At 39.8% G+C, this 14,241-nt stretch overlaps 1 protein-coding gene across 1 annotated transcript in view; it reads left to right on the top strand.

The window, feature by feature from the left end:
- Positions 1-3,121: 3,121 nt before the first annotated feature.
- LOC307045217 (uncharacterized protein) overlaps positions 3,122-14,241 on the top strand; it is a gene marked incomplete at its 3' end in the record, with an annotated part of 33,769 nt that continues 22,649 nt past the window's right edge. The window contains exon 1 of the mRNA XM_079690743.1: positions 3,122-3,491. The remainder of the gene's footprint in view (positions 3,492-14,241) is intronic.

Below are 14,241 nucleotides of genomic sequence, written 5' to 3'. Positions count from 1 at the left end.
AAAACTCGCATTTCTATTGGCTGTTGCTCCAACACATTGTACGTGATAGGCTAAGGGGCCGGACATTTTCGAAGCGGTTGACCAATCACAACAGAGCCGGCCAGCTAACCAATCAGAGCAGACTGGGCTCTGGTTTCAGACAGAGGGCCGTTTCTCAATCACGAGGATACTGGCTTGGTAGTCGCATACTTCCAAGTCACTTCCTTCAGAAACGAAGCAAGTATACTTCCAAGCCACGGCTTCGGAAGGGTCCGAAGTCTACCCATGTGCAGCCTCGAAATTACCCCCAAACCAAGGACGTGGCCTCGGTGGAATTCCAAGTATGCTGGAGATTGGAACAGTCCTTCGGCGGCACTTGATGACGTAGCATCCTTGAAATAACACACTCTCACTCCATAATCGTCCAGGAGCGACGTTTGGTCAGGGTCCCGTGGCGTGCAGTTGTGACGCTCCTAGGCTCCTTCAGCTTCATAAAGGGACGCAAATAGCTTTCAACTGATTGCAATGTAGTCCTAAACGATAACTAGCAAACTAAAGATCATGTACATCCACTGCACACATAATCTGAAATAACAACTCATATTTCTCGCATCAAATGACATCAAAACGCATTTTAATGGCCAAACTAACTTTAAAATAAGCATTTTCCACCGAGAATAAAACGAAGTTCGGCCATGTTTTTTTTTCTGCAGGGAGAAATTTGAAGATAACGTGACATAGACGCCAGCCATTGGAATGAATGGGGTTTGTCAAACAGAGCAGATGGTGTAGTCCTAAACGATAGCTGGGGATTCTGGGTAGTGTAGTGTCTTCTGCCATCCTTTACTCCGAAAAAATATTTGTTTCTCCGAATCGAAGGGGAAAGACACAAAAGCATTGCACACAATTTAAACCAATCACTGTTGTGTAATTAACAAGGATAATCTGGTGTTTTTTAGTCGATGAGTAGTGCAGATATCAATGTAAAATCAATCGACAGTAAGGGGAATACTTACTTCCGGGTGTACAATTCTCCGTTATCCAATGGGAATGGACGCTCACATTGCCTTTAAGGGCAGCCGACACAAACGAATGCCGTGCTTCCATGAGCGTCAAATCCCGCAGCAGATGGGAATACATTGCAATCAGTTGAAAGCTATTTGCGTCCCTTTATGAAGCTGAAGGAGCCTAGGAGCGTCACAACTGCACGCCACGGGACCCTGACCAAACGTCGGTCCTGGACGATTATGGAGTGAGAGTGTGTTGTGGAAGCCAGTTTCCTCGAGATTGAGAAACGGCCCAGAGGGTGAAAAGAGGTGCTGAAAAATAAAGAGCTTTTTGAACATGAAAGCATGGAGACATGTCCAATATGACCCTGAAGGTGAGCATATTATGTCCTCTTTAAATTGTACATGTGTTATTGTAATGTCAGTCATATTTAGTAAGCATTTCATGGTTTTAAGTTTTGTCATAAAGTGATTGACAATAAAGTTTTGGGAATCTTGAAGTGTTTACTGGTGCAGTAGCCACAACACTGCAGCCTGTGTCATTTGTGTGTGTGTGTGTGTGTGTGTGTGTGTGTGTGTGTGTGTGTGTGTGTGTGTGTGTGTGTGTGTGTTTGCTGAACCCCCGGGAGTCCCTGCAGTGTAACAGCGAGGTTGTTTCTCTGTCTGTCTGTGAGGGTAAACTGAATCAAATCTCTGCAATATTTGAATCCCCCATGTGTGTGTGTGTGTGTTTGTTTTTGTGTGTTTGTGGTGTGTGACAGAAAGAGAAAGAGTGAGTCTGGCTACAAGCTTTAATTTTCAGGGGGAAGGTGTTATTATTGGATGTGAACACTGGCACTCTTGGTGGAAAGATGCTGAGTCGGGCATCCTTTGTCACACACACACACACACACACACACACACACACACACACACACACACACACACACACACACACACACACACACACACACACACACACACACACACACACACACACACACACACACACACACACACACACACACACACACACACACACACACGCTCAATAGATACGCTTGCTGCACATCATGGTCAACAAAGACAGAAATGCTCACTCCCTGTTCGATGTGTGTGTGCACAGCAGTCACCAGTATTTCTTGCTGCATCACAGCTGGATTTTCTTTTTGAAAGTCAGATCCCAGTGACATTGATCCTGATTCCTGCAGCTTCAGAGGCGTTGAATGATCCTAATATGTCTTCCATGCCTTATCTCTCCCTTCTTTCTCTTTTCACTCTCTGAAGGTCACACTTTTCACAACTAAGTAAGTCTTACTGTACAAAACACTGAACAAGGCAAGTTGCAAAATAAAATAAAAATACAGCACTGCATGTATTGTGTACTATTCACATTTTGACACATGTATTGTTATTTATTATTATCTTTTATTTATTTCATCCTGAAATGGAGCAACTGTCATGAAACCCAATTTCCCCGGGATTTTCTTGTTATGTTAATATCATATATAGAATGTATTTTAACCCTCTTTTACAGTACATTTTATATTGTACACTTTTTAGATTTATGTAACAATTTGATTTAAGTTTAGTAATTGTGTGAATATATATATTTTACCTTTTTTTGCATGGTTTATAAACATTATTTATTCTATTTTATATAATTATGTTATATTTATTTATTACTCTTTAATTGCACATTTTTACTTATCCTATTTGTATAAATATGTTGTATTTTATCTTCTTAAAATATATATATATATTCTTCTTATGTAATATATTTAAGGATAAATCACGTATGAGTCTGATTTTGAAAACCCATTGACATATTGCTCGTTCCCTTCAGTAATATACTTCACCTCAGCGGCTTCTCTCGTCTGATCTGAGGTCAGCCGCATGTGGAGAGTCATAGAGGAGAGTCAGAGAAAGAGATAGGGGGGGGAAGGGATAGAGATAGAGAGAGAGAGAGAGAGAGAGGGGAAAGAGAGAGCGATAGGGGGGAAGGGATGGAGAGAGAAAGAGACTGAGAGAGAGAGAGCGAGGTAGAGTGTGAGTAGAGAGAGAGGGGGAGAGAGGGCGAGAGAGAGAGAGTGTGTGTTAGAGAGAGTGTGTACAGGCAGTGTGTTGAGCAGCATCACGCATACTGACTCGTCCTCTCAGAAACGGCAGACCTCAGACCCGGATCTACACGCTGTCTCTCCTCTCTGCTCAGTGTTACTCTCCTCCGCTCCTCACACACACTCATTCACATACACTCATTCACGCACACTCATTCACACACGCGCGCAGTGACACGTCACTCTGCTCGGGATGTTGTGGATGTGAACATGGAGTTTCCCTCCCCCCCGGTGCTGGATCTGCTCCCGCTCCGCCCGTCCGGTCCTCCCCGCGCCGCGCACTGCCTTCCTGCCGCCTCCCTCGCACCTGTGAGCGGCTGCGGGCCTCCGGAGAGCCGGGGGGCGGTTCTGGAAGCCCCGGAGCCCGCAGGCTGGGAACCGGCTGAGCAGCAGAGCACCTGACAGACAGGTAAGAAGGAGGGCAGAAACGTGCACTGAGAGTGTTTTAGTGCGGTTTTAGAGGCACATGTTAGGGCCATGTTGCAGCATTTCAGAATCACTATCAGAAAATCTGTTTATTGATCCAAGAAGAAAAAACGGTTTGTTGAAGACTCAGTTTAAGATTAAAATACAAATTAAATTATGAAACGTAAAATTAAATTCAGTCAAATTAAATTACAAATATTTATAAAAACGTATCTCATAGTAAAACGTGCACATTATAATACACCCACATGAATAATAAGGTAGACCATCCAGTTATTTTAGCTGGGCCGTCTAAAATGATTGGTCATGCTTTTTACAGTACCTACTACGGCTTCCACAGATGATATTTTGTCAAAGCACTTAAGATATTCATTGCTATCGGGATGTTAAGAGCATTTCATGGAATATAACAAAAAGTGTATCTCGAGCCGGTTTCTCAAACTTACCTACCCCACCTTTAAAGTAAAACGTGAATATTATATTACACACATTTGTTAAATGAAATTGTCAAAAAGTCAGAAGAATATTGAATAAAACATAGAACTTCAAGTGAAACGTGCACATTATAATACACATCAATGAAATGAACTGAAAGTGCAAGTTCTTATGCTTTTAACAGGCACATGTTAAGTCCACGTTGCAACATTTCAGAATCAGAAACCTAGTTTCGGGGGAAATCTGTAAAAGAAACGTAATATAATCTTAAGAAATGTGTCCATTGTAATGAAATTATGAGAACAACAAATATGTACAAATGTCTGTATTGCAAATATACAGTAGTGTACATGTATTGATAAAGATATTAATGCCAAAGATCAGATTTAAGCTCAAAATATTTGGGGATAATCAAAGGGGAAGTCTGACACAAAGTAAGCTTAGCCATAGATTCATATGTGGACGATAATAAATAGAAATAAACATGAAAAGGCACGTTTTATTATTTAGATGCAAATGGAACTGCTGAATTTGGCCACAATGACATTTTAACAGCTTAACATATTACAATATTTGATGGATGATTGTTATTGTATTATGGGTTATACATATTTAGATTCTTGGTCGTCCCAGTAGCATTCAGCTGGGCATTGATAGTGCTCATAGTCTCAACTCAAATGACTCATTTTGGCAAACCAGCAACGCTTCAGTGTTAGTTTCAAATAGCAAAATATATGATATATGATATGATATACCACACATCATGTTATCGTCCGTGTTCATCTTATCCTTGAGCATTGATCCATGGCTAGAGGTGACTTTACATATGCTAATTTTAGTAAAGGTCAATAAATCAATATAAAAATCAATGCTAGAATAAGACGAGTGTATTTTCAATGGCATACATCATTTGTATTTCACTTGCCAATAACATCTCAACACAGCCCATCTGTGTGTTTTCCAAACGACAGAAGACTAATAAATTAGGAATCCTTTTATATTACATAATACTGCATACTGCACTGACCACTCTTGACCATTACCTTTTTGTTTCCTCCAATGGACCAACATGTGGAATTTGCACGGATGAGATTCGATTTGTTTCTCTAAATCTGCAGCGTAGGGGTAAACCTAATTAGGAGCCTTTCAAATGCGCTTCATTAAAATTAATTAGGGTAATTTCCAAGTCCTTAAAAGGTTTAGGGCTGATAGTTTAACTTTTTTTCTCCCGTAATTGCACCTCCCCATTAGGCCTTCAAATATGGTCAGAACCAGAGCAGTTGTCTGAGGTTTTACATCAGAGGACATTTGACTGACGGACAAAAGCAAAGTGAATCACAGGACGTGAGCCTGGAGCGTCTTCATCTCAATGTAATAAGAATAACTCTGTTTGCCTTCGCTCCTCTCTGTTGATGAAGACCCTGCAGAGGAAGACTCGGGGTTATTTCGTGGATTCTGCTGCAGCTCAGACCTTTGCACTGCTTCTTGGTTCTTTGTTCAGTGAATCGAGGAAAGTGACGGTTATTCTAGCTTTTGAAAGTCTGTGGAAACATTTTATGATATTAAAGGAAGCAGGTAAAACATGTATAGAATAGAATATCCTTATTGTCATCACACATCAGTGTAACGAAATTCAGTTGGCATCTCTCACTGCGGTACATAAATAAGAACACATCCATAAAAGCAGGGATAAAGCAGAGATGGTAGCACTTTACCAGAATGTTAAAATACATTTTTAAAGATTATTTAATAAAGAAAAGCTACAATGTTTAAATATAAATAGTTACTAAAAATATCAGTTTGATACTTAATAAATATACAAATAAATAACATATGGTATTTTAGGCTGCAGTCTTTGATGGGAGGTAGTGTGTTTGTACGTGCATGTTCAAAGTTATAGTGAGTTTTGTGGTTGGACAGGGCTGGGGGTGATGGAGGCCACAGCTCTGGGAAGGAAGCTGCTCTTCAGTTTGTTGGTGCGTGATTTTATTGACCTGAACCGTCTGCCGGACGGATGTCTTCGATGATACTGCTGGCTTTCTTCTGCAGTCGACTTTTGTAGATGTTGTCAAGGTTGGGCAGCTCAGTCCCAACTAGGGATGTCCCGATCACCTTTTTTTGCTCCCGATCCGATTCCGATCATTTGATTTTGACAATTTGCCGATACCGATTTTTCCCAATCCGATCTTTATGCAATGCATTAAGAGAAAAAAAAGCAAAAAAGCATTCAAGTTGTCCCTTAAGGTTATTTTTTTATTTAAATTGGATATTCTATCCAACATGGATATAGCTTATTTCTTTAACAGCAGCATTGGATCAGTTCAGTTGTGCAGCATTGGATCAAAACAAAATCAAGCTTATCAGTACTCGTTAGCTTACTGCTACAATTAGACACTGCGCCCTGCCCTCTCTGTTGCCAGATTTGAGAGAAATAAGCAACCAGGTTTATGAAAACAAGCCCCAAAGAAGCAACACATACATGATGTTGTGTAATTTAAAACCAAAACTAAGGCCTCAGGATGACTTTAAGACTTGAACATGGGCATTTTTGTTTTGTAACATTGAGTACAAAAAAAAAAAAAGTATTTAATTAAAAAAAAAAAAGAAAGAAAAAGAAAATCCCGATCCCCGATTCCGATCTTTTGAAAATCCCGTGATCGGCTCCGATCCCCGATCACGTGATCGGATCGGGACATCTCTAGTCCCAACGATGCGCTGAGCAGCCTTCACCGCCCGTTGCAGGTCCTTCCGCTCTGCGGCTGCCCAGCTGGTGAACCACACAGTTGTGCAGCTGGTCAGGGTGCTTTCAAAAGTCGACCGATAGAAGTTTACCAGCGGTTTTTGTGGAAGCCTGGCCTGTCTCAGTTTCCTCAGGAAAAACAGTCTCTGCTGTGCCTTTTTCACCAGGTTTGAGGTGTTTGAGGTCCGTATACCGTACAGGACAACGCACTATTGTACTTTATTAGAACATAGAAATAGTTATTAGTGCACACCTTAACCTAAACGTTACCCCTCACAAAATACAAGAAAAACAAACTGACCCTAAAGTAACCAAATATGTTTAGAGCGAACATCTCTTCGTTAAATTATGCACATCATAACTCATCAATTATGACACAAATATTGGTTTTCATTGCGTACACTCAAGTTAACAAAAGATTTATTTTGACATAGTATTGGAGAGTGAATCCAAACGGACCACACATAGACATTACATGTAATCCCCTTATCTGGATACAATTGTACATGTTGTAGAAGGTACAAAGGTGTGATCGTAGGATGAACGGATGGGATAACATTCACAAGTTTAATTGTATTGCATTTGAATGTATTCATGTTTTATCTCTGTTTTAAATCAGCTTACGATAAACTTGACCTCATGTGTTAAAGAGGACATATTATTTTCATTTCCAGGTGTATATCAGTATGTGGCGTCTCTACTTTAAAGAGTCCTCTCCTGCTGATGTTCAGGTGTATATCAGTATGTGGCGTCTCTACTTTAAAGAGTCCTCTCCTGCTGATGTTCAGGTGTATATCAGTATGTGGTGTCTCTACTTTAAAGAGTCCTCTCCTGCTGATGTTCAGGTGTATATCAGTATGTAGTGTCTCTACTTTAAAGAGTCCTCTCCTGCTGATGTTCAGTTGTATATCAGTATGTAGTGTCTCTACTTTAAAGAGTCCTCTCCTGCTGATGTTCAGGTGTATATCAGTATGTAGTGTCTCTACTTTAAAGAGTCCTCTCCTGCTGATGTTCAGGTGTATATCAGTATGTAGTGTCTCTACTTTAAAGAGTCCTCTCCTGCTGATGTTCAGGTGTATATCAGTATGTAGTGTGTCTACTTTAAAGAGTCCTCTCCTGCTGATGTTCAGGTGTATATCAGTATGTAGTGTCTCTACTTTAAAGAGTCCTCTCCTGCTGATGTTCAGGTGTATATCAGTATGTAGTGTCTCTACTTTAAAGAGTCCTCTCCTGCTGATGTTCAGGTGTATATCAGTATGTAGTGTCTCTACTTTAAAGAGTCCTCTCCTGCTGATGTTCAGGTGTATATCAGTATGTAGTGTCTCTACTTTAAAGAGTCCTCTCCTGCTGATGTTCAGGTGTATATCAGTATGTAGTGTCTCTACTTTAAAGAGTCCTCTCCTGCTGATGATCAGGTGTATATCAGTATGTAGTGTCTCTACTTTAAAGAGTCCTCTCCTGCTGATGTTCAGGTGTATATCAGTATGTAGTGTTTCTACTTTAAAGAGTCCTCTCCTGCTGATGTTCAGGTGTATAACAGTATGTAGTGTCTCTACTTTAAAGAGTCCTCTCCTGCTGATGTTCAGGTGTATATCAGTATGTAGTGTCTCTACTTTAAAGAGTCCTCTCCTGCTGATGTTGAGGTGTATATCAGTATGTAGTGTCTCTACTTTAAAGAGTCCTCTCCTGCTGATGTTCAGGTGTATATCAGTATGTAGTGTCTCTACTTTAAAGAGTTCTCTCCTGCTGATGTTCAGGTGTATATCAGTATGTAGTGTCTCTACTTTAAAGAGTCCTCTCCTGCTGATGTTCAGGTGTATATCAGTATGTAGTGTCTCTACTTTAAAGAGTTCTCTCCTGCTGATGTTCAGGTGTATATCAGTATGTAGTGTCTCTACTTTAAAGAGTCCTCTCCTGCTGATGTTCAGGTGTATATCAGTATGTAGTGTCTCTACTTTAAAGAGTCCTCTCCTGCTGATGTTCAGGTGTATATCAGTATGTAGTGTCTCTACTTTAAAGAGTCCACTCCTGCTGATGTTCAGGTGTATATCAGTATGTAGTGTCTCTACTTTAAAGAGTCCTCTCCTGCTGATGTTCAGGTGTTTATCAGTATGTAGTGTCTCTACTTTAAAGAGTCCACTCCTGCTGATGTTCAGGTGTATATCAGTATGTAGTGTCTCTACTTTAAAGAGTCCTCTCCTGCTGATGTTCAGGTGTATATCAGTATGTAGTGTCTCTACTTTAAAGAGTCCTCTCCTGCTGATGTTCAGGTGTTTATCAGTATGTAGTGTCTCTACTTTAAAGAGTCCTCTCCTGCTGATGTTCAGGTGTATATCAGTATGTAGTGTCTCTACTTTAAAGAGTCCTTATATCATAACTTTTGTCGGGAAACGCTGTGTTATTGAAACTTCCTCAGATCAAGTAGGGCTGCAATGTCCTTATTAGTTTTAGGACAGAACAGGAGAGTGGCAGCTCTTAATTTTATATGCTTGTGGAATGTCTGGTATTTGCTTTTAGCTAGAATTCGATATTAAAGGTTAATGAACAGCCATGGGAGGTCAAACTGAACCCATACTTCAACCCTGAGACCAACTTGTATCTACGGGAAGAATAATAGAGTTATCTTCGTAGCTCCAAATTCTTTTGCTGAAGCAGTACGGATCAAGATAGACATTGATGTTCTTCTCCCCGTCTATTATTGAACACAGCAGAGTGTTGAATCTGCTATTGGATGAGTGAGTTATGTAAAAAAACTCTAGGTGCAGATCTCTTGAAAGTACTACTGCACCTCTTAGCCAAAAATATTCCCTCTACTCTATGTTCCTTTACTATTTCAGAGCTAACCTGACTACATATGATCGGATCTTTACAGGGAGCAGGTTTCTTTCGGCTGAAACGCCCACAGATCTGGAGTTGTAGAAGGGATAAGTCTTTCTGACAGATGTGTATTCTTGTTTACTAAATGCAATCTCACACCTTCACTGTGGCCTGTTTCTTTCTGGGTCATCTCTCTTCTGACCCTCCTGTCTCAGCCCTCCATTTATCCGTCCATCCATCTCAGTGTTGCCCGTCCCTCTGCTTGTCAGACTGAATAGAGGGCTATTGGCCTGAGACAAAACAGTCATGCTGCCAGAGTCTTGAACTGTCACACTTAATGAACAATAACCAGAAGATGTAAAGTCAACGGTGCCAAGCAATAGTGACAAACAGAGACACATGCAGAGAGTAAACAGATAGTTGAGATAGTGGATAAGTCAGTGCCATGTTGGACTATACCTCAGAGTTATGCCATTGCAGTTGATACTGTAGTTTAGAGTAGAGATGTCCCGATCCGATCACGTGATCGAGGATCGGAGCCGATCACGTGATTTTCAAAAGATCGGAATCGGGAGAAAAAAAATCGGGGATCGGGATTTTCTTTTTGTTTTTTTAAATACTTTTTTAAAAATGTTGTATTCAATGTTAAAAAACAAAAATGACCATGTTCAAGTCTTAAAGTCATCCTGAGGCCTTAGTTTTGGTTTCAAATCACACAACATCATGTATGTGTTGCTTCTTTGGGGCTTGTTTTCATAGACCTGGTTGCTTATTTCTCTCAAATCTGGCAACAGAGTGGGCAGGGCGCAGTGTCTAATTGTAGCAGTAAGCTAACGAGTACTGATAAGCTTGATTTAGTTTTGATCCAATGCTGCACAACTGAACTGATCCAATGCTGCAGTGAAAAAAAGAAGCTATATCCATGTTGGATAGAATATCCAATTTAAATAAAAAAATAACCTTAAGGGACAACTTGAATGCTTTTTTTCTTTTTTTTCTCTTAATGCATTGCATAAAGATCGGATCGGGAAAAATCGGTATCTGCAAATTGTCAAAATCAAATGTTCGGAATCGGATCGGGAGCAAAAAAAGGTGATCGGGACATCCCTAGTTTAGAGGCTTTGTTTCTATACTCCGTGACGTCTGAAGCATGTTGTCGTTGCTTGTTGTGAATTGGCAAAATGTCTTGTGCGTGATTGATGGTTTGAGCTGATCTGAACCTCTACGGGGACTTGTAAAGGTCAGAGTCACACACGCACACCATTTTTTGGTTTAAGAAGCATTTGGTTGCTGATATAGTCAATAACATACATTACATTACATGTTACCATTCAAACAACTTCAATATACGTCAATATCCTTGACAAGCCTACTGGAGCAATTCTGGGGTGGAATATCTTGCCCAAGGTCGTTTCAATATGTTGACCGTAGGGGCTGGAATCGAACTGCTGACCCTCTGATTGGCAGATGCATTTTTAGCCACTGCATATATTATACAGACATATACATTATAGTTGTTAATGTATGTGACCATCAGATGAAATCACATGGAAACTACCCTCCAAATAAATTAGGAGCAGATGCAGAACCGCCTTAATTTTGCCGTCTTTCTTTCGGCCGGCAAGCGACACCTTCGGTTGTATAAAGTCCAATTGTATAGAATACTCTTTATTTTAAACGTAGTTATACAAAAAATATATGAAGTTAATGAAATATCTATGATAAGAGACTCTATGATAACACAAGCATTTGGTGGCCGATATAGCCGATAAGGCCCACATATATAAACTATATTTATTGAGTCATGTGACCATCAGTGGAAATCAAATGAAAGCTACCCTCAAAACAACATCCGGGTCTGAAAAGTGAACTCGCAGAACTGTCTGAAGCTTGCTTTTCTTTTCTTTAGGCTAGCAAGGGGCAATACATTTGCTTGGCATAAAGTCCAATTGTATGTAAGTCTATGAAAAATTAGATTTGAATGAAGTAAATAAAGTGTCTCCTCCTCATTTAGTCACATTCCCTGCTCACTGTCCGGTTAAATCATTGCCACTTTCCAGTTTATAACACTTTTATTGCCCCTCCTGCAATTATTTTATGATGCAATTATTGAACAAACAATTGGAGTCCTCTCTATTGCCCAGTTTGGCCTGCGTAGTCTGGTTGGTGTTGTATTTATATCTCATATATATCATCCATAACACAGTCAGACATGTCCCATTTGAATTTTGTAAACAACCTTTGGGGCAAAAGTCTGAGGCAAACTATTACATATGATAAGGACAGAAGAGTTTGACCTTTTAGTCTTATACCTTTGTGGTACTTTTTTTGGCAAAGGAACACAAATCAGTAGCATGCAAGCCAACACGGGTGCCTGTGGTACCAACATATTAACATAAATAACCCAATAGATCATGTCCAGGACTATAGAGAACACAATTCCTAGTGCAATTGGCCTATAATTATCCAGCCTCCCAACCTTGCCAGCTTTGTCCTTGATAATAGGCCCAAGAGTAACGGACAACATGGAGTCTGGCAACCGTCCACGAATCATAAAGCCACTCAAATGGCCAAGCATTGGGCTTGCAAACTTAAGGTGCCCTGCAGCGATTTGATCAGCAGCAATGAATTGGACCAGAGCTCTAAACTCTAAACTCTTTCCAAAAGTCAGAGACATTGTTACAAAGTTGATTTTTAGCTACTTATTTAGCTTAGATAAACCACAACAAGTTAATTATCATGTGTGACAGTGCACAAGCAAGATAACAAATTAGCATCATTCATTACGTTAGGGGCTCCGTATTATTCCCAAACTTCTACTCAAGCAAAATACAGTTCATCACAGATCATACCAGATTCATCCTTATTGACCAACAGGTTTTTAGGTTCAATTAGAGCTTCAGGAAATGAACGTTTTTCTGAAAAGTTGTATCTTTCCATCACTAGAGAAGCGCTTTTCTTTGGTTTTGGGAATAACATTTTGGTGCATATCACATACAGTCCCAAAACAAATATATATGTAAAAGAAACTGAGATTTATTAAACAATCAAGTGTTCCCCCAAACATATATTATCCATTTGTTCTTCATGTTCGACCTTTGTATCAGCCAGTTGGGCTGGACTAAACCATTAATGCGGGGGTGGGGTTTATAGTTAACGTACATGGAGACAGATAACTGCATTACATTACATACATCAGTCCAGAAACAGCAAAATCGCTAAATCTAACAGCAGGCAAAATCTGCTTTAGACATAACCACTGACAGACATACAGTATTATGCCACCCCTCCCTCTCCTGAAACATGGTTCAATCCAGGAAGTATAAAAAGGCACAAAATCATGTGGACCAGAAAGCAGGTGAGTTGCAAGTTGAAAAAAATGCAGTGCAAGTTGTGACATCGTGCTGGTTCATATATACTCTATGTGGATAGACACTACACCATGTGTCTATAATTCAAACAAGTGCATTTCTTTTTTTATATTTCCACACTCTACTGTCTCATCTGTATCCTGTCGAGCCCGGTTATATGTCTGGATGCAGTGTACCTTTAATAAAATCATGCGGTACATGTGGTACTCAAGGTACAAGCCCATCTGCTCCTGCCTCATACTTTATGTACGACTGACCTCCATGACTGCCAAAAGCTGCACAAACACCCCCTCTGTTTCAAAAGCTCAGACTTCAATAAATACATGTAAGTTAGTATGGTGGAAGATACTGACCATCTTTCATGATTATAATCCCTAATAAAATATGTATGTTTAAGGTTATTATTGAAGCCCTTACACACCCATTTTTCTTGAATGTGCATGATTAAATCTCAGAGATGTAACATGGTTTGATTGGGATCTAATTCATGTTTCTTTCAGTTTTATTTGAATTGTTAGGGAACGACTAGTACATTATCCTAGTGTTTGGTAACGTCATGTAATTCACCTCATCCACTGCTATTTGACTAAAAGTGTAATCAGCAAGATTTTTTGGAAACAAGTTGTTGGTGAGCAGAGTCTTTTGAGTCAAACTTAAAGTCAATTAAATGCTTTGCCCCTGCTGCAAACAAATCTATAAAAAACAATTTGGCTTATTCTCTAGTGAGAACACACTGGAAAGCTAAACAGAGTCATTTATAATTCGCTTTATTTGGTTTCCAGCTTGTGCAAATAGTGTAAGCAGAAAATAAAAAAAATAATATTTAGACGGTCTCTTTGACAAGCCTCTGCTCACTGGACCAAAAACAAACTAACAAATGGCGTTGTCATCGGTAAAAAATTGTTCCCCTCAGCATGTATTCCCAGGACTAATGACTCTGCAGTAGTCACAAGGGTTGTCACACTAATTTCCCCCATTTGCCGGCGAGATAAATGTATAATAAATCAAATCAACAGGGATTTGGACAAGCCACCACACTATCGACTGTAACAGAAAATGTAAATTCCTGATCATCATGAAACACAATTCATTCAAACGAGACAAAACCGAATAAAATTCATCACAAGCGTTTATGAGAGTCCTTCCTCTGTTCACTCATCAATCAACAACTCTGGGTTTAGACTGAATAAGTAACAGACATTCGTTAATCATCTTCTCCAGTTCGTCCATGATGTTGAATGTGATGCAAGGGAAACAAATGGAAAGGATACTGGGGAAGACGTTTATTTCATAATTTTCCAATGTTTTAAACCCTGCTATTATGTGCTTATTGTGGTGGAAGAAAGGTATAACACATGCCACCCCCTCTC

This window comes from Notothenia rossii, assembly GCF_949606895.1.
Source record: "Notothenia rossii genome assembly, chromosome: 1".
NCBI lineage: Eukaryota > Metazoa > Chordata > Actinopteri > Perciformes > Nototheniidae > Notothenia > Notothenia rossii.
Note: the sequence above shows the minus strand (reverse complement) of the source record. Positions and strands in the feature narration are given on the sequence as shown.